This window comes from Protopterus annectens, chromosome 1.part1, assembly GCF_019279795.1.
Source record: "Protopterus annectens isolate FY-2018-M chromosome 1.part1, PAN1.0, whole genome shotgun sequence".
Taxonomy (NCBI): domain Eukaryota; kingdom Metazoa; phylum Chordata; order Ceratodontiformes; family Protopteridae; genus Protopterus; species Protopterus annectens.
The window spans coordinates 619493806-619516840 of NC_056726.1; the positions used below are offsets into that span (position 1 = coordinate 619493806).

At 40.3% G+C, this 23035-nt stretch overlaps 1 protein-coding gene across 1 annotated transcript in view; it reads left to right on the top strand.

Moving 5' to 3' along the window:
- Window positions 1-23035, top strand: part of EYA4 (EYA transcriptional coactivator and phosphatase 4) — a 3122134-nt gene that overhangs the window by 1713536 nt on the left and 1385563 nt on the right. The gene's annotated exons all lie outside the window — the stretch shown is intronic.

The following is a 23035-nucleotide window of genomic DNA, read 5'->3' on the forward strand; positions in this document are numbered from 1 at the left end:
TAAAGACTCTAAACAGATAGCAAGTTATCCAAGTAAGGAAAGATATGAATGCCAAGAATCTGGCAGTGAGTCAATACCAGAGCAAGGCATTTTGTAAACTTTCTTGGTGCAGTGGATAGCCCAAACGGCAATGCAGAAAACTGATAGGGCAAACCAGACACAACAAATCTCAGATATTACCTGAAGAGATGAGCAGTGGGGAATATGGTGATATGCATCCTTTCAATCCAGGTTCAACATGCGGTAGCAATTCGGCAAAACAGGAAGCAGTGTCTGCAGGACGATCAGGTTGAACTTGGGGACCTTGATAAAGGTAATCAGAAAGGAAAGGTCCAACATAGTATTCTAAGACCACTATTTATTGGGAACCAGAACACCAGGAGTTAGTTTTCAGCATTTTTCTGTATATTATAAACTTGGTGCATTTGTGCCAAGCTGTTCACTGCTCAGCAGCTGTTAGCAGTACCTTGTATAGTAGGAAACCTATGAAATTATTACTTAGGATTTTAACCTGTAAAACAAAAAGGCTTTGTATGGAGCTAAGCTCAGGGCACCTAGTAAGTACAACAAACAGCACTAATATGTAATCATAGGAATTTCTAACATCCACCCTTAACCCTAGACACCATTCAGGTGACCCCTGTAAATCCAAGTCCCTAATTAATCCAACCCTAATACAGGTCCTGACAACATAGATATGTTATATCTGGAAGCTGTTCACATCAACTATTCTGATTCATACCTCACTTGCTAGAACACATTTGGCTCAGTAAAGGTTTTGCTTCATCTTCAGCTTGTAATACATTTTCATTTTGTTTGGTGAATCTCTAAGGTAGTATTGGCTTGCATCTTCTTTGCTCCACCCCACTCTATAATTTTAAATAAAGCTAACTGTAACCAGACATCAGGTTCCCCTTAATGTCATAGTAATGTTCAGCAAACACACAATGTTCTCTACACTCTAAACCTTAGTTCTTCACTATCACATGGTTCCAAAGCTACCTGTCAGGTCAACAGCAAGCAGTCCAATGGCAACACCAACTTTCTCCTCTTCTTTCAGTTGCCTTAGGGGTTTTTCAAGGCACCATCCTTGGGCCATTACTATTCTCTTTATTCACTAACCAGCTCTCTACCTCTGCACCAGATGCCTAGGTTGTACAATATGCTGACAACTCCACCTTAATATGTGCAGCTGCTACACTAAAATAAATCCACACCATAACCCAAGACTCTTTGCTATCTGTTAAAACATGGCAGCTGTATTCCCCAACACTGTAACTCTTGTCTGATAAAGTGCAGTGGGGATATGGTGATATGCATCATTTCTGTCTAGGTTCAACATGCGGTAGCAATCTGGCAAAACAGGAAGCACTGTCTGCAGGGTGATCAGGTTGAACTTGGGGACCTTGATAAAGGTATTCAGAAAGGAAAGGTCCAGCATAGTATTCCAAGACCACTATTTTTTGGGAACCAGAACACCTGGAGTTAGTTCTCAGCATTTTTCTGTCTGCTATAAACTTAGTGCATTTGTGTTGAGCTGTTCACTGCTCAGCAGCGGTTAGCAGTACCTTGTATAGTAGGAAACCTATGAAATTATTACTTAGGATTTTAACCTGTAAAACAAAAAGGCTTTGTATGTAGCTAAACTCAGGGCACCTAGTAAGCACAACAAACAGCACTAATATGTAATCATAGGAATTTCTAACATCCACCCTTAACCCTAGACACCATTCAGGTGACCCCTGTAAATCCAAGTCCTTAATTAATCCAACCCTAATACAGGTTTTGACAACATGGATATGTAATTTCCTCATGTCTCTGTGGCCAGCTTGGTAGATATGGGTATGAGACAGTGTAGCAATTGTCTCATGTACTCGGACAACCTTTTAATTCTTAAAAGAAACTAACACAGTATGCGAGAGATGTACATACATAACTTAATTGTAGGCAGAAATCTCATTTAAAACAAGGTTCTCAAGAACACACATGCTACATCCTTCACCCATACCACTCACCACACACATAGACTTTCTTATACTGAGGCACTTAAAAGAAACCTTCTCAAACTTCAAAGAATCCTAAGCTGTCAAAAGGCAACACCTGTTCTCAGCAATCACTAAAGCACACTCCAAAAGCAACATATAACACCACATATAAGTCTACACCCAATGATCCACCAATAACAAAGCCCATAAGGCAAGCAAGCACTTTACTTAGTATTTTGTCAGAGGGGATTCTATTTCACCAGGCCACATAATGAGAAGATAATGGTTAATTGCCTATCTGGAGCTAGGATCTGCAGTATCATGCATGCACTCAAGTCACTGCACCACGGGTACCAATATGATTATATCATAGTCCGTGTGGGTATAAATGATTGGCTTTAATAATTGGCATAGTTCTGGTCACTCCAGGGGGATCCAGTATCTATCAGTATGGGAGGACATAGTTAACAGACCATGTCATTTGTCAAGGATGGTCTGCATCTGCCCCCCCCCCCCACTAATCTTTTGGATGTTGGCCAAAACTTTATCCACTTACGTAGAGCCTTTTTTAGGCAATGACAAAATGACAAAACTACCAACATAGCAAAAAAAGCTCAAAGCAAACATAAGGTGTTACTGCTCAATGCTGCAGCCTAATCAAGAAGATCCACACAGTCTGGAGAATGTAGACATCTAAGCTGTTACTGAGACTTGTTTTAAAGCTGCAGAAGCAATGTTAAGGCTACAGTGCCTTCCACACAGTGCCTTCTGCACATTTAAACCAACGGCAGTATGGACAGGGGCTAAAGATGGAGGTGTTTCAATCTACGTTACCAACAAGTACAACTTTGGTTGCTTAAACAGGATAATGTCCTGGAGTTTGTGCACATATAAGTCTCCATAGACAAGGTTCCTTACCATGTCCTGGTCAGCTACAGGTCACCCTCTATGACCCACGAAGCTCACAACTCTTACCTAAAGCTACTAGAGGCACACACCATCCAACCAAATACCCTATTCATGGAAGACTTTAAGTACCCCTCTATAGACTGGGAACCATGTTTCCTGGATTTTATCAACACAAACACCCAGAATGGTGTGCACTCCAACCAGAGGATCAAACATACTGGACCTAGTACTCACCAACATGGGAAAGCAGAGTTCTCATGTCCATCCCCCTAATAGGGATTCCAGGGCTTTGGACAGATTTGGGAAGTGTGTATATCCTTCAGCGACTTTTGCACTGAGGTCACTGAATTATTTGGCACACTTCACCAGACTTCAGAGGGACTTGATTTTAAAAAACTTTCCAGATCCTTCTCTACGAGCAGTACTTCTGAGACACAGAGATCTGTTGTGTCACATTTGTCTGCAATACAGTCTATCATCAATTCATCTATGAAGCTCATTTTACATGCAGCTGAAGGTACCTCAAGGGTGGTGGGTTCAAGCATTTCCATTAGGGGACATGCCTGGATGTGCCTGTATGATTTTGCAGAGCTCTTCAAGTCCTCCTTCATCAATGTACCCTTTAACAAAAGTTCTTTGTTTGGCCCTAAAATTAAAGACACACTCTTCAGGTGTGAGCAAGATGGTAAGACCCTGTCTGCAGTGGGTGTACATTTATTGACTCCTCAAAGATCCTGCTCTAGGAATCAATGAGGTTGTTGGAAAATGTGGTTCAGAAAGACCCAGGGTCCTTTCCATGATTCATATGGAGATAGTTCCCACAGGGGCAGAGGGGAGAACTCTAACTGAAGTAGCCAACCCCGGGGCAGAGGGGCCATGCTAAACCAGAGATCCACAGTTTCTTTCTCTGACAGACCCTACCAGCACTCCTGAAAGGAAGCCCAATTGCCCACATCTGGAGCAGTCGGGGCATCTATCCCTGCACCAGAGAGCCTGGCTAGACATTACAAAAGATACATGAATGCAGAGGATTATTTCCAGAGGTTATATAATTCCCTTTTCCTTACCCCCTCCTTCAACAGTAAACAAATTTCCTGACATTCCACCCAGTTAGAGGAAAGCATCAACTCCAGAAATAAAAAAGTTGCTAGAAAAAAAAAGAGTCATCCAGGAGGTCCCCCCAGACCAGAGAGAATCCAGAACTTACCCAAGATTCTTTTTAGTACCAAAAAACAGGGGACTGGAGTCCAATTTTGAATCTCAGCAATCTGAACAAATTGGTTCAGTATACAAAGTTCCATATGGTCACAGTTCACTCTGTCTCGCTTTTCCTGCACAAGGATGACTGAATGTGCTCAGCAGATCTTCAGGATGCATACTATCACATAAAAATGAACACGTGATCCAGGAGATTCCTACACTTCCAGATGGGAGACATTCTTTACCAATTCAAAGCACTGCCCTTTGGCCTCATCACAGCCCCCAGGATGTTCACCAAATGTATGGCAGTAGTAGCAGCCCACTTGAGACTACAGGGATTCCAGGTGTTTCTGTACTTGGACAAATGGCTCATAACTGCTCTGACCAGGCATCTTTTTCATAAAAACACGAGACTATGTATGCCTGATTTGCTCTCTTCTAGAAAGTACCATCAATCACAATAAATCTCAGCTAGAACCATCTCATACATTGGAGTTCGTAGGAGTCTTGTTCAATACAATGTCAGTGACAGCCTCTCTTCCTTTACTAAGGGGGGTCTATATTAGAACATCGAAGTTTTAAAACATCAAATGTTCTAATATCAACCCCAAAACAGCGAGTGCTGAAAAAAGCGAAGCTGCAGAACAAATTTTTTCCTAGGGAAAGAATTTGGTTGTCCGTTTCTCTGGCTTCACTATTTTCAGCACTGTGGTGGAAAGTTACAGGTCGGGTTCAGGTAAGTGTGCGATTGTGTGGACGTTAGGTTTAGGGCGCGGGTTAGGTGAGTTAGGGCGCGGGTTAGGTGAGTTAGGGTTAGGGCGTGGGTGAGGTGAGTGTGTGATAGTGACAGACATTAGGGTTAGGGCGAGGTAGGTGAGTTAGGGTTAGGGTGCGGGTCAGGTGAGTGTGTGATAGTGACGGACCTTAGGGTTAGGGTTTGGGTTAAGGTAAGTGGATAGATAGTATTGTATGTACAGTTTAGTGTAGGGCAGATGTAGGATTTTAAGTGTATGTGTGTGGATTGCTGTTTTTTGGTGTGCTTGTGTTGTATGTGTTTTTCGGAATAGCAAATTTTTTCCCAGGGAAAAAATTTGCTGTTCCGGGTGTTTGAGATTTGAAGCTTTCACTTAAAAGGGGTCGATGAGGTAGCATTTGCTAATTTAATATAGACCCACTAAGGGTACAAACTATTTGATTTTAAGTCAAAAAGATAATTCAGAATTCCTCTCCAAACCTTGGGGTCAATGTCCACAGCGATAATTTTAGTTCCACCAGCATACCACATGAGAATTATTCAGTGGACCTTAGCCACTCAGTGGTCCATTCTACAGCAACCTGTGTCCACCCAGATCAGAATAACTCAGCCATGCAAAAAGTACCTTTCTTGGTGGATTTGATCAGCTCAGGTAATACAAGCTCATCCCTTCATTCTTCCTCATCCCAAAACCATATCAACCTCGGATGTTTCCCAAATTGGGTGGAGGGGGCACTTCTTGGTAAAAACAGTCCAATGCACTTAGTGCCCAAAGAGGCCAACACTCATATCAATGTCCTGGAAATGTGAGCAGTACTCCTAGCACTGCAGGCCTTTCAAGCCTCTCTCCCTTCCTGGACCATTGCAATACAGACAATATGTCAGCAGTATGGTAAATCAACAAAGAAAAGAGGAATCAGATCTTACCTCTTGTGTTGAGAAGCTCTGAGAGTGTGGCAATAGGAGATCTTGTCCAGTTGATTTCTGATAACAATGCACATTCCGGGAAAATCTAATGCGATAGTAGACAGGTTGAGCAGGTCCATTCTATTACCTCACAAGTGGCTGTCAACATGAGAGATACAGAAATGATATTCCACCAGTGGGAACAACCTTGCTGCAACCTCTTTACTTCTCCTTTCAACAACAAGTGCAGTAGATTCTTTCCCCTGATCCCCCCACCTGGAGAATCACTGAGAGACGCTCTCCTCCACAGTTGGCCCCTTGTCGCCTCTATGCTTAAACCCAACCCCTCTTATCCCCAAGTTTCTCCAGAAAGCATCTCGATTGAAAAGCCAAGTCATCCTCATTGCCCCTTATTGACCTTGTTAGATTTGGTTCTGCTTTCTTTGGCCTTATCTAGTTCCGCCTCCATGAATTCTGGATCCAATTCCAGACCTCCTGTCTCACCAAATAGACATGATTCACTCTAACATTTTAGGCCTAAAGTTGGCCACATGGTTTCTCCACTTCCATTGACAGCCAGACTACCCAGGCTCCCCTCCCCTGTCTGTCACATTCTTTTATCCTTCCATAAAGCTTCCACCATGAACATTTACAGAAGTAAATGGCAAACATTTGTTTTGGTTTTTTTTTTTTTTTTTTTTTTTGGGGGGGGGGGGGCACAACAAAAAGAAATTCACCCTTTTTCAGCACCAGTACATAAAGGTTTTTGGCTACAATTTTTAATGAAGGAGTTAGTTCCTCGGTTATTAAAGTACAACTAGCTGCCATTTCTATCTTTCTAACAGTTTTGACTTGGCTTTATCAAAACTTTTTTAAGAGTTTTATAAGGGGTACCATTCTTCTGAGACCACCTTTTTAAGATCCAACTCTTCCATGCGATATGAATTTAGTTTTACAAGCTTTGACTCAATCGCCTTTTCATCTATCAGCAAAATGTGAACTAAAATTTTTAATGTGGCAAACTATCTTTTTGGTAGCTATAACCTCTGCTTGAAGAGTGTCTGAACTTCAAGCCTCGTCTTCTATGCCTCTTTATTTAATATTTCATAGAGATGAGGTAGCACTAGGAAACAAACCTTCCTTTCTTCCTAAGGTGGTATCAGAATCCAGCATAAATCAGACTATTAATCTTCCAGTTTTCTTTCTAAATTTTATGAACAAAGGAGAATACGTTACATTTGTTTGATGTTCACAGACATTTATGTTTCTGTTTGCACAGAAAAAAAGATTTGAGGAAAAACAGATCAATTATTGTTTTCTTTTGTGGATTCAAAAATTGGGCAAGCTAGTTGGGAAAGTAACTTTATCCAGATGGTTAACTGATTGCATCTCCTTTGTCTAACAAATTGGGTTTGTCGTTGTCAAAACATTTGAGAGCCCATTCAACCAGGTATGTAGCAACTTCATCAGTATTTTCATCCAAGTCTTTTATGGATGATATCTGCGTGGCTGCAACTTGGGCTAATCCTCATACCATTATTACTCATTACAAATTGGATCTGGTCTCGAGAAATAGCAGCCTTCGGCTCAGCAGTGCTCAGGAATATCCTTCCTTAGAGGCCTCTCAAAGATTCAAGTAGCTGAGGACTCTGTCCCAATTGTTGAGGAATTAATGAAAATTGGCAACATCAGATAAAGAAGTTATGTATTCACCATAACAATCCATCTGTGTTTTCTATTTTTAATCTTCCTCATCTCCCCACCCCCCAGCCCCCTATCTTTTGATTTGTGACTTCTGGAAGAATGAGAAGATGATAAGGAAACTGATGTTCCTGCCCTTGAGCTACAGGTATTGGTTTCTCATCCTAGTGTTGTTTTTTAATGTTTTATAAGACTATAAGGCTAGCAAACAAGATCTGAGATATGGTAGGGGACTAGAGCATTATCAATAAGGAGGAGCTTGAGAGTTTCCAGTATCCACAAGCTGTAAAAAAATGGCCAAGTTAGATCTCAGGCTGTAAAAAAACAGCCAAGTCAGATTTCAGGCTCTGATCCGAACCCAGTTGTTGAGGAAGAATGAAAATGGGAAACATATATGGAATATTATGGTGAGTACATAACTTCTTTATAGTGTCCTTTGAGAAATCACCCACCCAAGCTAATTGCTCCCTCTATAAAACACCCATAAGAGTTGACCCGATAGTTAGGGATATGGGAACATATGCAGACAGTAATCTAGCTTTGACCAACACACAACCAAGGTAGTAAGAAAATCATCTATATTGCTCAACTCATAAGGAAGGGTTTGGCATGCAGGTCCAAGGAAGTTATAGTGCCACTCTTTCCAGCCCTTATCAGGCCCATTATCAAGTACAATGCTCCCTTTGGCATGCACCTAACCAGGCACTTGCAACAGCTGGAATGCCCTCAAAGGTTCCTCACCAGGAGAATCCAGGGTATGAATACCCTGTCCTGTGTAGATTGCCTTAAGGCCCTGTCTCAGTGCTCAGTCTCCTATATTATACTGAGATGCGATCTGTGCCTGGAATATAAGCCACCTTAGATCTAGCTCTGATAGAGCTCTTGCACATCCACAAAACAAACACTACCAGAAACACTAGATCCAAGGTCCTGAACTTTGCCTGCGACATAAATAGAACAAGCTGGAGAGACCAACATGTGTTTCAAAGGATCCCCGTACTATGGAGTAAAATCCCCAACAATGTGAAGTAGAGTTCATCCCTGACCCTATTCAAATGAAACCTTGCTAACTGGATGGGAAATCACAAATTCACCCCCTGTTCTGACCACCATGTCTCTGATGGACAGAGGTCGACATTAAGTAAATTAATCCCATAGCTCCCCACGTTAGCCTTAGCTACCTTGTTAATAACATACCCCACCATATAGGCTGACAAGAAATGTTGGTGACAGAACTGGGTAGGGTTGCACAGATAATCTTGTAAAGACCCTGTTGGTCATTATAAACCTGTGAACCTATATGCTGCAAAGCTGTTTGTACACTATTTTGACTGAGTCATGCATAAATATTATGTAGATATACAATCTGTAGACACACTTGCTTGTGCTGATGCACACACTGCATTGCACTGAGCAGACGTCACAGACTGGATTAAGTATTCATTGTTGTATTGTGCTGTTTGCTAACACACAGTACCCTTCATGCATATTTAATTCTGGGTGGTTGCATGCCTGTCATAAAAAGAAAAGGCGAGGAGAAAGAAAATGATGTGCTGACTGCTGCTTTTAGGCAGGATGATGCACTATTGATGATCCATAGTGACAGACTTGCACAAGACAGCTGTTGCTAGCAGGTCACATGAGATGTGAATGCTTTGTATAGCCATGGTGTGATGATTGCAAAATACTGCAGTCATTTCACTGTTATGAGGGGCAGGACACACAAATATGCATGCTGCCAATGCAAGCTAAATTAATAAGAACAAATACCTGCATCTCAAGTCCCATACATAGGCTTACAGGGGTTACCTTTTTGTGGCTATGAAATTACTAGGCCTAGCTTGCCATGTATGTGTACACAGTAGTGTATTCTATGTTTCATATTTATTTGGAGTACATTTCCATATATGCTCTTTTTTATTTACCTTCACAGCTACTTTAGGTTCAGCTGGACAAAGTGCTTCTCAGAATACATTTGATATACCTTGAAAACATCAGCATATTGTGCAGGGCTGTGTATTTATAGGGCTCAGCTTGTACCATGTAAGTATAACATTCATTGTATTATTCATACTCGTCACATATATTACTCAGGATGACTTCTCTGGGCCACAGTTATAACATGATCTTAAATAAAAAAGTATTATCTAAACTTTAAAATAAAACTGTTCACGAAGCAATAACCCATATACTCTAAACCAGAATAAAAAAAGTATAAAATATTTACTAATTTCAAAATCTCAAAGCCAGATTATGAAATGACTCTGGTAACTAAGCTTGAAGGCAGTAGTGAGATTTTCTTTAACTGCATCATAAAACTCAAGGACAAATGTGGAGAATGTGGTATATATTATCAGTAAATATTGAGGTACTTTCACAGCAACAGGACATTGCAAATTTCTTAGCATACAAGTTGGGTAGTGCCAGACACAAGTCAACAAAGTTCTGCAATACTTTTGCTCTGTACCTTCTAGTTTGCTGACTGGAGATTTTGTTGGTAACCATTTGAAATGTCAGGACATGCTAGATTGAGTCCTGAAATACAGAGACTGAGTGACTGAAAGAATGGACACCAAGTCTGAGATGCCATTTCTCAGAATACTCCCTTTTCTCAGAGATATGGTGATCTTGAAGTGGGTATATATATGTGTATATATATATATATATATATATATATATATATATATATATATATATATATATATATATATATATATATATATATATATATATATATATATATATATATGGGTTCCTATTAGTACAACGAAAACGCATTTTGTCAAATGCATTTTCATCGACACATGTAGAGCGAACAGGCAAAACAGCAAAGCGGCTGTTCAGCGAATTCTTTCCCTGGGAAAGAAGTCGCTTGACCGCTTAGTTGTTTTGCCGTGTTCTGAAGTGTAGTGTGGTCCCTTGTCTGGTATAGCTCCCGAGCATGATTGTGCAACAGTTACTGACCTTAGGGTTAGGGTGCGGGTTAAGGTAAGTGCATATGTATGAAAATGTTTACTGTTTTATATTTTATGTTAGATGTATGGTTGAGTTACATGTGTATGTGTTTTCAGCTGTTTACTTTTGTTTTGGGGGGGTAGAATTAGGGTTAAGGTAAGTGTGTATGTGTTTGGAACTGTTTATGTAAATGTGCGAGAGTTACTGACCTTAGGGTTAGGGTGCGGGTTAAGGTAAGTGCATATGGTTTAAAATGTTTAGTGTTTTTTTTTTTGTTAAATGTATGGTTGGGTTATGTGCATATGTGTATTTAGTTGTTTACTGGTTTTTGAAGGGGTATAATTAGGATTAGGGTATTGGTGTATGTGTTTGGAAGTGTTTAATGTTTTTTTGGGGAGGGTTGGAACAGCGATTTCTTTCCCTAGGAAAGAAATCGCTGTTCTGTGGTTTCGACATTTTCAGCTTTCACTGAAAATGTGTCGATGAAATATCGTTCACTGTCTTTAGCGTTCAATGTTGCAATATAAACCCTATATATATATGTATATATATATATATATATATATATATATATATATATACACACACATATATACATTTTTTTTTTTTTTTTTTGGGTGTGGGAGGCTTGCCCCCCCCTACCTAGAGGGGTGCAGGGCAGATTGCTACCCATGCAAAAACAAGTTTGAAGAAGTGTGCTTTCAAGATTCACTGTTCTGTGTTTTCGGTCTTCTGTTTTTCTGCTTATCAGCACTCTGCATTTCAAGTGCCAACATTTCATTAGGGAGTCAGTTTTGTTGGAGTGAGACTTAAGTTGACTTCCTCTGCTGACTGGATTTTTTGTCATGTATTATAGAAAATTCTTCTTTCGTTTTCTGGAGCTGTTTTCTATACTTTTCTTGTGCTGCTTTTAGCTATGAGGCGTAGCAGTTGATTGTGTATTTTGGGTTAAGTTGTTAGGCCAATTTTGGCCATGGATTGCATCTCTTAACAGTTTTGTTACTTCAGCTGTTTGATTACCATACTGACAGCCTTAAGATATGCACCAGTGGTAGTTTGTGAACTTTGGGTTTTCTGGATTTTCTCACAGCTGATTAGCATAGGCATCATGAAATGGAACCCTGGATGTTAGTGAGCACTGTGAAGGCTCTACATGTGAACCTAGATTTATTCGGTGACTATAAGTATCACAAATTTAATGAGTTTTTTTCATTCTGAAAGCATACAGCATCGAGTGAAATTAATTCTAGGTAACATCTTGCTACAAGTGTCATTTTAGTCTTTGTGTATAGCTTAAAGCTGTGTAAAATAACTGATTCTATGAAAAGGCTGACTGGCTCTGTCAAGTACTGTGACTTTTGTGGGACTGTTGGACTTTTGTCAAGTACTGTGACTTCTGTGGGACTGTTGGACTTTGAGTTTCATTTAAGATCCTATAAAATATATGTTTGGTAATTTTATGTTTGAGACCATTTAACTGTCCATATATAGATTTGGTAATACTGCAGTTAGAGATGGATTCATTTTACTGATAATTCTGCTTTTTGCCAATTACATGTACAGCTGTTTAAATCATAGACAAGCAAATGTCTAGGAGTCATTATTCCTGCGAGACCTACTTGAGTATACAGTGCAAGTGGTAAGTATGTGATGTAATGTATTAGTTTGTACAAGGTTAAATTTGTGAATAATAAATGTATATACCTGAAACTAAGGTGCATGTAGACCTTAGCAAGTGGTATGTTTGCCTACTATTAATTTATGCATGTGCTCCCTAACAGATTATAACAGTAAAGGCTCTTTTGCATAACTCTTGTTTAATTACTTTCCATTTCATAATTATTGTATTTTGTCCCTGTTCTCCCAACAGTAAAATTGTGTACCTTCTCTGTACAGTTTCTTAATGCAGATTATTGTGTTTATTTAAAAATACATATTGGAATATGACACTTCTTACAAATATGGCACAATTTTGCATTTCATACTATCTTAACTTGTAGCTACTCTGGCAACACAGGCAACTGAGTGCACCTCTGCTTTTGGAGGTGCAGTGAAAGTTACAATGATTTGTATCAACAATGTGTGATTTTATCTTGTGGGCAGGTACTATTTCTGTTCAAAGAGATTTGGTTTGCTTGCAGGGCTTGTCAGTGCATAGTACTGTTATGTTGCTAACAGCTGGTACAGTATTAACTGTTGATTTTCATAGACTATTGTTGTATCTTACTTTGTGTGAAAGTTCCAGTCCCTCAGCACAGTCCCGCTAACAATGTATTCTCAAGCCAATTGGCTATGTAGTGCAGAGGGATGGACCCCAGACTGACACCTAGATGTCCCATTTTTGATTAGAGGCTTGGGCACTGGAAGAGCCAAGTTAGTATAGTGGGAGAAGCATGTTTTTTCTACTGTCATGCCTGCCAGGGGGAGGAATTTGGTTGCCCTCCAGTTGTTGGCTTTGCCAATCCAATGTTTGAGGAGTCCACAGCTGTAGGAAGAGTAGGTGTGCCTACCAAAGATTGGATCCTGGTAGCACTTGCAGGGCATCTGGAAGATGCTTGCTGCTGAATGGAGCTGTTGGTAGTCTCCATGTTGATGCAGGTACCTATGTCACCACTTGGGGGGGGGGGGGGGGTTGGAATCAAAACAAAATTCCTCCCATGGCTGCCTTATTGACAGCCATGCAGTAAACTTCTCTCACCCAGTCAGAGAATAAGTAGGCTGTTGCCCAAGAGGGAACTAATAGGCATGGCTGTGACAGCAGCTTGATGGATAGCAGGCATGATGGCAAAAAGAGCATGTAAAGAAAGAAAACAATTCATGTTCTCTCTGTCTTATTTTATGCTGTCTTTTTTCTCTTTTGCTGTATACTGTAATGCAGAATGTTATAACACCATTCAGGAGTGCTCAGTGTAATGATTAAGGCAACTCCAACCTTTTAATTAGCCCACCAAGGAGTTTGCCACCATAGAACCTAATTTCAAAGACAAACTTACCAAACCAGTTATCCAGTTCATTCTTAAAAAAATAGCCAAGGATGAGACATCCCACTGGTAAGGAGTTTCAAAATGTATCTCCTCCATAAACAAAGCATTTATTTTTATCTGATAAAGATGCTACAGGTGGCTTAACAAAAACATCCTGTTTCTGGTGTTTACACTCTGCTCAGTAAAACTGTACCATAAATTGATGCAATCTTATTATCATGCAGACATTTAGAAATTAAAATAACATTTTCCTTCATTAGTCTGTCTTTATATTCCATTCCATGAAGACCAAATATGTGCCTTGTAAATGTTTTCTGAATTCTTCTCAATTTTTGTACTGCATTTCTTAGGGTTAATCCTAAGTCTGTTTATGCATTTACCACTCAAATATCAATATACTTTTGCAGAGTACCACGGTCCACAATATTCCTAACCACTGTCTCTATCTTGATATTATCTGTTTATGTGCAGACTTACTAGAAAGAGGGGTGGTGTACATAAACTCACTAAAGAAAAACAGCCCTGATACAGAACCCTGTAGCACTCCAGTGCTGAAAGTTGCTTCTTCTGAATATGTATTCCTAATGCAAACTCTGCAGCTTCTGTCATGTAGCCAATGTACAACTCATACAATAATAGTGTCTTCCCCTAGTCTCTGCTGAAAATAAGTTTTGCCTACTTAGACTTTCGCCATCAACAAAGACAAATAAATACATATTTAACCTTTTCATCACCTCAGTAATACTCCATTGAGTGTCAAAAGCATTGCATCAAAGTAAATAACATCAGCTGGAATACTGTATTCAGAGGTTTCTCCCAAATTCAGGAATCACAGACTAAGGCAGTGCAGTGTTAAAAAATTGGTCTCCGCAGAAATTTTATAGTATTTTATCTTGTTTTATGTCACAGCTCAACTCCAGTATTGTTGCTAACAGTGTGTTCTCTTTCTTTTTTTTTTATTAATATCTTCACTGTTGCTATGAATTGCATTATAAAATCTCTTGGCAGGGGAATTCTGGGGCTGAGTGCATTACAGGTTCCCTGGTGGTACACATTGTCTTATACCTTACTTACTTGTACCATTACAGTCTGTGAATAGTTACAGTTAACACTCGTGGTGAATGGTCACTTATGTCTCTGAGTAACCTCTGGCAATGAGTCAAAGTACACAGCTCCATGGAATATTTTCTGTCTTTCAGTGAACCAAAAGTATGTAGCTGTATGGAATATTTGCTTTCTTTCATTGTTCTAAGGTGTAGCGCACCACCCAGTGCTATTGTCAGTGCTGCAGTACATTACAATGACCAGATGTTTCCACCACTCAGTCAGGGTTACCTAACCCACAAAAACAAGATGGTTAGCATGCACACACATTTTGAACAGTACAGCTTTTTACATTCCTGCTGATATGAGTATTAATGATATTTTCATATTGATAATATCTTAAGGGCAATAGCTGTGGCAGAAAAGATTGGGATGTCATCCACAAGTTTGTGTGATCTGTACCACTGTGCTGAAATGTATGTTCCATTAGTTATTGATTATTATTGGTGAAGATTATGAAAAATATAAGATTTCTTTGTATTTTATTTTGTAATATATTAATGGATCTGGCAGCAATAACATAAGTGTGCAATCCTGTGTACTATGCATGTTAGTAAAACAATGACACATAAATGAGGTGAGTAACTTGCATACATCCTGAGCTCAACAGGTTTGTTTCCCCATTTATGAATATTATCAGTATTCACTGAGTAATGTTAATATTTCAAGGATGTTGACCTCAGCATGAGGGAGCAAAATGGGATCTTCAAGATGGTATGAATTACTTTGTGGAGAAACCATGAATATGATATGTATATTCCAGAAGATAGTGAAGATTGTGAAATGTTAATGGAAAATGTAATATTGTGCTGGTGTTAGCGGTGAACAAGTATCACATTCACCTTTTATGCTGAAAGATCAGAAGGCTGTGGGTTCTATTCATGTACTAGGTACTTGGTTGTTTCCAGTACTGACACTGTAGTGTAGCATAACAGGGTGCTGTACTCCTGAGTGTGCTGGTCTTTGGGTGAGCCATTAAACTGATGTCCTCTCCCATGTACTTGAGTTTGTAATAGCTTAGTTGGATTAAAAGATACCTTGGCAATTATCGAGAAAAAGAATAAGGGTTGCTTTATTTATGTATTTAAATACATCTAAATATATCAGACCCCTTTCATTCTATTTACACTTCTACAATATTTACAGCATTTACATTTACAGTAGTTACAATATTTTTAATAGTTTACCTATTCAGTTTCACAAATGTTAAATCTTTCGTTAAATAAATGCTCCACAAATACATTTTTATTTTAATCAACACACCATCATTCCTATTTTTATTACACAGCAGTTCATCACATCTTCTTTTACATAGCACCCATGCTGTTACCATCAATATCCTGTCCCACCTGTCAAAATTTTTTTGTTTATCGTGTTTTAAAATAAAAAATAAATTTGCTTTGTCATTTCTTCTTCATTACAATTGTTACATTTTCTCTCCCCCACTGCTTTATATTTTGTACTACTTTTTTACAGGAGATTTATCTAATAGCAGTCTCCATAAAAATTGTACAGCCACATAAAAATGTTTATCTTTCCCTTCTGTTTTTTTTTTGTTTTTTTATGAAGAAAGTAGACAAGAGTATAAGGAGGTAAAGTGCATGTCAAAGTGAGGGGTGGCGAAGACTAAGGATAAGGCATATGAAGAGTTGTATAAAAGGTTGGACACTAAGGAGGGAGAAAAGGACCTGTACCTGATTGGCTAGACAGAGAGACCGAGCTAGTAAAGATGTGCAGCAGGTAAGGGTGATAAAGGATAATGAGGGAAACATACTCACAAGTGAGGAGAGTGTGTTGAGCAGATGGAAAGAGTACTTTGAGGGGTTGATGATTGAAGAGAATGAGAGGGAGAGAAGGTTGGATGATGTGCGGATAGTGAATCATGAAGTGCAGTAGATTAGCAAGGAGGAAGTAAGGATAGCTATGAAGTGGATGAAGAATGGAAAGGCTGTTGGTCCAGATGACATACCTGTGGAAGCATGGAGGTGTTTAGGTGAAATGGCAGTGGAGTTTTTAACTAGATTGTTTAATGAAATCTTGGAAAGTGAGAGGATGCCTGAGGAATGGAGAAAAAGTGTTTTGGTACCGATTTTTAAGAATAAGGGTGATGTGCAGAGCTGTAGTAACTACAGAGGGATTAAACTGATCATTCACAGCATGAAGTTATGGGAAAGAGTAGTGGAAGCTAGGTTAAGAAGGTAGGTGATGATTAGTGATCAGCAGTATGGTTTCATGCCAGGAAAGAGCACTACAGATGCGATGTTTGCTCTGAGAGTGTTGATGGAGAAGTACAGAGAAGGTCAGAAGGAGTTGCATTGTGTCTTTGTGGATTTAGAGAAAGCATACGACAGGGTGCCTAGAGAGGAGATCTGGTATTGTATGAGGAAGTCGGGAGTGTCAGAGAAGTATGTAAGTGTGGTACAGGATATGTACGAGGGTAGTCTGACAGCGGTGAGGTCTGCAGTGGGAGGGATGCATTTAAGGTGAAGGTGGGATTACATCAAGGATCAGCTCTGAGCCCTTTTTTATTTGCAATGGTGATGGACAGGTTGACAGACGAGATCAGACAGGAGTCCCCGTGGACTATGATGTTTGTAGATGACATTGTGATCTGTAGTGAGAGTAGGGAACAGGTGGAGGAGACCCTGGAAAAGTGGAGATATGTTCTAGAGAGAAGAGGAATGAAGGTCAGCAGGACTAAGACAGAATATATGTGTGTGAATGAGAGGGAGGATAGAGGAATGGTGAGGATGCAGGGAGTAGAGGTGGTGAAGGTGGATGAGTTTAAATACTTGGGATCAACAGTTCAGAGTAATGGTGAGTGTGGAAGAGAGGTGAAGAAGAGAGTACAGGCAGGATGGAGTGGGTGGAGAAGAGTGTCAGGAGTGATTTGTGACAGACAAGTACCAGTAAGAGTGAAAGGGAAGGTCTACAAGAGGGTAGTGAGACCAGCTATGTTATATGGGTTGGAGACAGTGGAACTGACAAAAAGGCAGGAGTCAGAGCTTGACGTGGCAGAGTTGAAGATGTTAAGATTTGCACTGGGTGTGAAGAGGATGGACAGGATTAGGAATAAATATATTAGAGGATCAGCCCAGGTTGGAACGTTTGGAGACAAAGCCAGAGAGGCAAGATTACATTGGTTTGGTCATGTACTGAGGAAGAATGCAGAGTATATTGGGAAAAAGATGCTAAGGATGAAGCTGCCAGGTAACAGGAAAAGCGGGAGGCCTAAGATAAGGTTTATGGATGTGGTGAGAGAGGAAATGCAGGTGGTTGGTGTGACAGAGCAAGACGCAGAGGACAGGAAGAAATGGAAACAGTTGATCTGCTGTCGTGACCCCTAACAGGAGCAGGCGAAAGAAGAAGAAGAATCTCATCCATATGATCTTTCTGTGGATATATTAAATAATATTTTTCTGTTATGTTATACTGTTCCTTTCTATGTTTTTTTAACTTCATCAGTCTTAATTTTGCTTTTTTGTTTCCTTTTTCATAGCTTCATAGGTTTTTAATAGGCTAACGACCACAAGGGCCTTTTTAAGCCTAGCCATGCATCCCAAATCTATGACAAGTTCTGATACCCTTGATAAGTGTAAGAAGGGGCTTGGGATATGAAACATTTGCAAGCTAGGGTCTGGGAGATGTTATTTATTTATTGCATTTTTTACCGGGAAAGTCCACTGGGCCAAACTAAGTCCGTTTCCAGTGAAGGACTGGGGACCAACACTCCAAGTTAAAAAAAGTTTCAAAATTTCAGACAAGGTCAAGACAATTACATAAAAGAAATTAGCACAGTATTTACTTAAAACATTGTAGAAAATAGATAAATCTGATATAACATTATACTAACAACAAAAATAAACATACTCATAGTACAGACAATAATAACATGACACAATACTTAAGCAAGACAAAATAGGTTTTACTATGGTATGTTCAAAGGGGTCGGGTCAAACAGTTACAACACCAGAATATAAGGCTGAATTTAAAAACAGATGAAGACCGGAATGTCGAAAATAGGAAACACAAAAATGTGTATTCGACATTTTTGATATTCCCCGTCTTCCACGTGACTTACTCAGCTTACCTCTACTATTTAGCAGGGGGGCTACACCCCCAAGCGCCCCCCACACCCCCCGCACATTAAATATACCAACTCCAGGATCGCACTACAGTGAGGAAATGGGCTACTTTCCTGTACCTCACTGAAGCACGACCTCCCTCCACAGTCTTGGCACGTCGTTTGCCGAATGGACAAGTGCACTATGTAACTTGACTGACTGTGATCGACCACTTTTGGTTCGGTTTCCTGTCCCTTGGAAGCCGTGATTTCGGATATTGGCTGTTCATCTTACTGTCGTTCATGTAAGTCATAGTAAACCCAAAATAGTTCAGTGTTATACAGTTTTGTCTCAAAGGAATGCATGTAAATCCAAGCATTATTTAGGATAAGTAATAAAGTATATGTATAGAGAGAAAGACATAAGAGGAGTACTGTGTGAAATATAGGGGATAAGGAAGGGGGAAAGAAGAGAGGAAAAGAGGGAAAAAGAGAGTGGGGGATGGAAAAGTAAGTAGGATGGACAGTAAAAAAAAGAAAAGGATAGGAGAGAGAGAAGATTGTAGTGGAAGGAAAGTGGAAGGTGGGAGAGAAGAGGGGAAAAGTGGTTAGCAAGAGGAGGAATTATGTAGTTAAAAGTTCATTAGGAATTATCAAGATTAGAAAAGGTTGGAGCAGAAACTGGATAAAAACAGATTTGGGTTCGGTTGGTAGCTTTAAGTGATGACAGAGGAAGGAAATGGAACAGTTATATGACCAATTGGAAAGGAGATGATTGTACAGTGCAGTTTTGAAGTTAGAACTTTTTTGTAAGTGGATAAATGTAGGTAGATTATTCCATATTCTGGCAATGTTCCAACAGTATAATAACTGGCCTGCAGGTAATTTGAGTTTATGAACTTGAAGAAGAAGTTGGTGTTCAGAATGCAGAGGCCTAATGGGGTTATATTGGGTGAGTAGGGAGCTTAGGGCTGAGCAGTCTTGTGGTTTATAAGTTAATTTGTGTGTAGTTGTAAGCTGAAGGAGTAATAAGTAGTGGGGGGATTTGAGCCATTGTAATTATTTTAGGGCAATACAGTGATGAGTAGAATGGCAGTTGTTTGTAGCAAATTTAGCAATGTTGTTGTAGCATGATGTTCTTAGTATTTCACTGTTGCAGTCATTACATTTGGGTAATCTGCTTGCAGGTTGCCCTCAGTCGGCCTGGTTAACAAAGTCTTGGGTCCTGCGTCGATTTCTGTCCCTTCTTCCATGACGTCAGGTCATCAGGGGTATAAAACATGCAGCCGACGCCATTACATCAGTCTTTCTTGCTGTGCGGTGCCCGAAGCAGAAACAGTTCACAAGTGCCAGTCGGCCGACTCCTGCATTTTTTGTTTTAGAGTTTCAGAACCGAAGTGTTCAACTAAAAGCTAAGTACCCCATTGGGGAAACTTTTTCTTGCTCCTTACCTATGTCAGTAAAAGTTAATAATTGCATTACTTGTGGAAATCAAATACCTCATAAAGATTTTAATTTGTACTCTATACCTTGCGTAGGCCCTGACCACGACATACCTTGCTGTCGGTTTTGTGCTTTATTTAATCAGCGCACTATCCGTCGTCTGTATATTTTTACCTCTAAATATTTCAGTTCTCGGTTTAATTATCCAGAAATGTCATTGGTTAGCCATCCGACTACCAGGATTCCGAAAAAACTCAAAGATAAAGACAGAGACAGGCTGCCAAGGTCCAAAACTGCCAACGACACTTCTCCTAAGCCAGTCGCCAATCCGCTGGTACTCAGTGAGGTGCTTTCGCAACCCCTGATACCTGCTACTTCTGATTCGCAGGCCTCTACTGAGACCCATTCGGAGTCCGGTATGCCGCGAGATACTTCAACTATGGAACCCACGGATGTCTCTTCCTTGGATGGGTCCGGAGCCACTGTGCAGGCACCGGCTTCTGAGGGTGGATTCAGGCCTACAGACTTGCATATTAAATCGACACCTACTTCATTACTAAAGCCTAAATCTCGATCCATGTCTAAAAAAACGATGCCCAGGCCACATGCTCAGGCCTCTATGCCTACAAAACAAATGATAAAAATGGCTGAAGATCTAATAACTCTAATCAGTGGTAGCCACCCCCCCCCCCCCCCCCAAGAGGCCTAGGGCTGAGCTTGATTATGAATCTTCTGATCAGGAGTTTGTTTTTTTGACTCTTCTGATGACCTGGATTTGACCTTACCTACTTATGAGGATTCTGATGCAGAGGACTCTATTCCCTATGCTTCCCATCCTGAGGATTTTTCTTTTGGGGAAACCTTACATACTCTAATGGAGCATTTTCATTGGGAAAGCCAGGAATTTTCTGATTCAAAAAAGAGGCTTAGGGATTTCCTTCTCCTACCTCAGCATATGCCTTTGACTGTTTCTCCTGTACTAGACATTTTTGATGATTTCTCGGAATAGAGTTTGGCCCCTGATTTCCTGCCTCCTGCTCCCAGTAAACCTGACAGGTACTACAGGGTCCCTGAGTCCCACAAGTTCCTTTTCAAAAATCCTATTGCAGATCCAGAGACTATTTTGCAGGGGCCCAAGGGCATTAATGCTTCTACTGCTAAAAATCCTACCCCTTCTGATAGAGACTCCAGGGCACTGGATAGATGGGGTAAAAAGGTTTATACTTAATCAACCTTGGCAATCAGAGCTTTAAACTGTCTATTTCATATGTTAAAATATCAGCAACATGTTATTGGACTGCTTAAACAGAAAATTATGTTGATTTCTGACTGTGTGGAAAATAAAGACTTACAGGATTTAATGCATTCTGCTGAACAAGTTGGAAAACATTCTTTGCAATGTGGTTTTGATTCATTAGAGGCCTCTTGCATGCCCGCTGTTACTGGGTCTGTGCTTAGAAGGCATGCTTGGCTTAAGGAGCAATCTTTGCTTGATCATGTTAAAGCTGAATTGTTGGATGCTCCTTTAAATCAGGACCACCTGTTTGGCAACAACGCTGAAGAAGTTCTTAAAAAGATGGAAGATAAAGCTAAATCTATGCAAACTGTTAAAGATTTTTTACAAGTGTAGCCTCCTAGATTTAGTAGGCACTGGCCTACTAAGAATCAGTCCTTTCCAGCCCCTTCCAGATCTTCACAAGCCAAACCCAGACACAGCAAAAACCCCAGGTGTCAGTCCCAGGGGACTCACAGAACTAAGCAGTGGAGGGCCTCCACTTCCAAGTCTGGGAATAACAAGACACCCCCTATGGTAAACTGTCTCAATGACTTCCTTTTAAAATTTCCAAGCACTTATCTTCTGACTGCCCCTTTGGGGGAAAGATTGCTCTTCATGCAAAGAACTGGGAACTCATTACCCAGGACAAATGGGTTTTAAATATAGTGTCCCAGGGATACAGATTTCATTTCTGCACGTTGCCAATGCCAAGTGGGTGGCCGGACCTGCCCCCAAATCAGTGTGCAGAGGCTCAAAAACAAGTACTTTCTTCTTAAGCATGGGGGCTATTCAACTGGTACCAGAAGAGGAAAAGGGACAAGGTTTCTACTCCAGACTTTTCCTGGAACCCAGAAAGTACAAATCATGGCATCCAATCCTGGACCTGTCTACTCTAAACACCTTTCTGGAGATTCCAAAATTCAAGATGCTGACTCTTCACCAATTACTTCCTATGCTAGGCAAAAATGCGTGGTTGGCAACACTAGATTTAAAAGAAGCATACCTGCACATCCCAATCAGGGAATCCTGCAGAAGATACCTATGCTTCAAAGCAGGTTGCACACACTATCATTTCTCTGCACTGCCCTATGGCTTATCTACTGCGCCCAGGGTATTCACAAAAGTGCCTAGCTCCAGTTATTGCATTTTGCAGGCAAAGAAGTATTCAAATATACCCATACCTGGACGATTGTCTAATTCAGGCAGAAAGCCAGGACATACGTTTGAATCATCTGACATTTGTAAAAAGGGTTCTAACTTGTCTGGGGTACACCATAAATGAAAAGAAATCACAACTGGTACCCTGTCAGCAAAGTACATTCATGGGAGCAAGCTTGAATACAACTTCCCAGATGGCTTACCTCACGCCAGAAAAGCAAATTAATTTGACAACCTACTTCAAACAAGTGGCCACAAAAACCCTGCTATCTGCAAGACAAATACTGCAAGCCTTGGGGTTCATGGCCTCCTGCATTCTTCTAATTCCATATGCAAGACTGCATATGAGGAAACTACAGTGGTATCTGAAAAGCCTATGGAGTCAACATTCTCACAGCCTAGAAACAATGATTCCTATCAAACCTTGCCTATGCCTAGAGTTACATTGGTGGGTAGAGACCTGCCACCAAAACAAGGGACTACCATTCACACCACCTCCTGCTGCCCAAACCCTAACAACAGATGCATCAGACTATGCATGGGGGGCTCACCTGGCAGGGAAGTGCATTCGGGGCAAATGGAATCCAAGTCAAATGC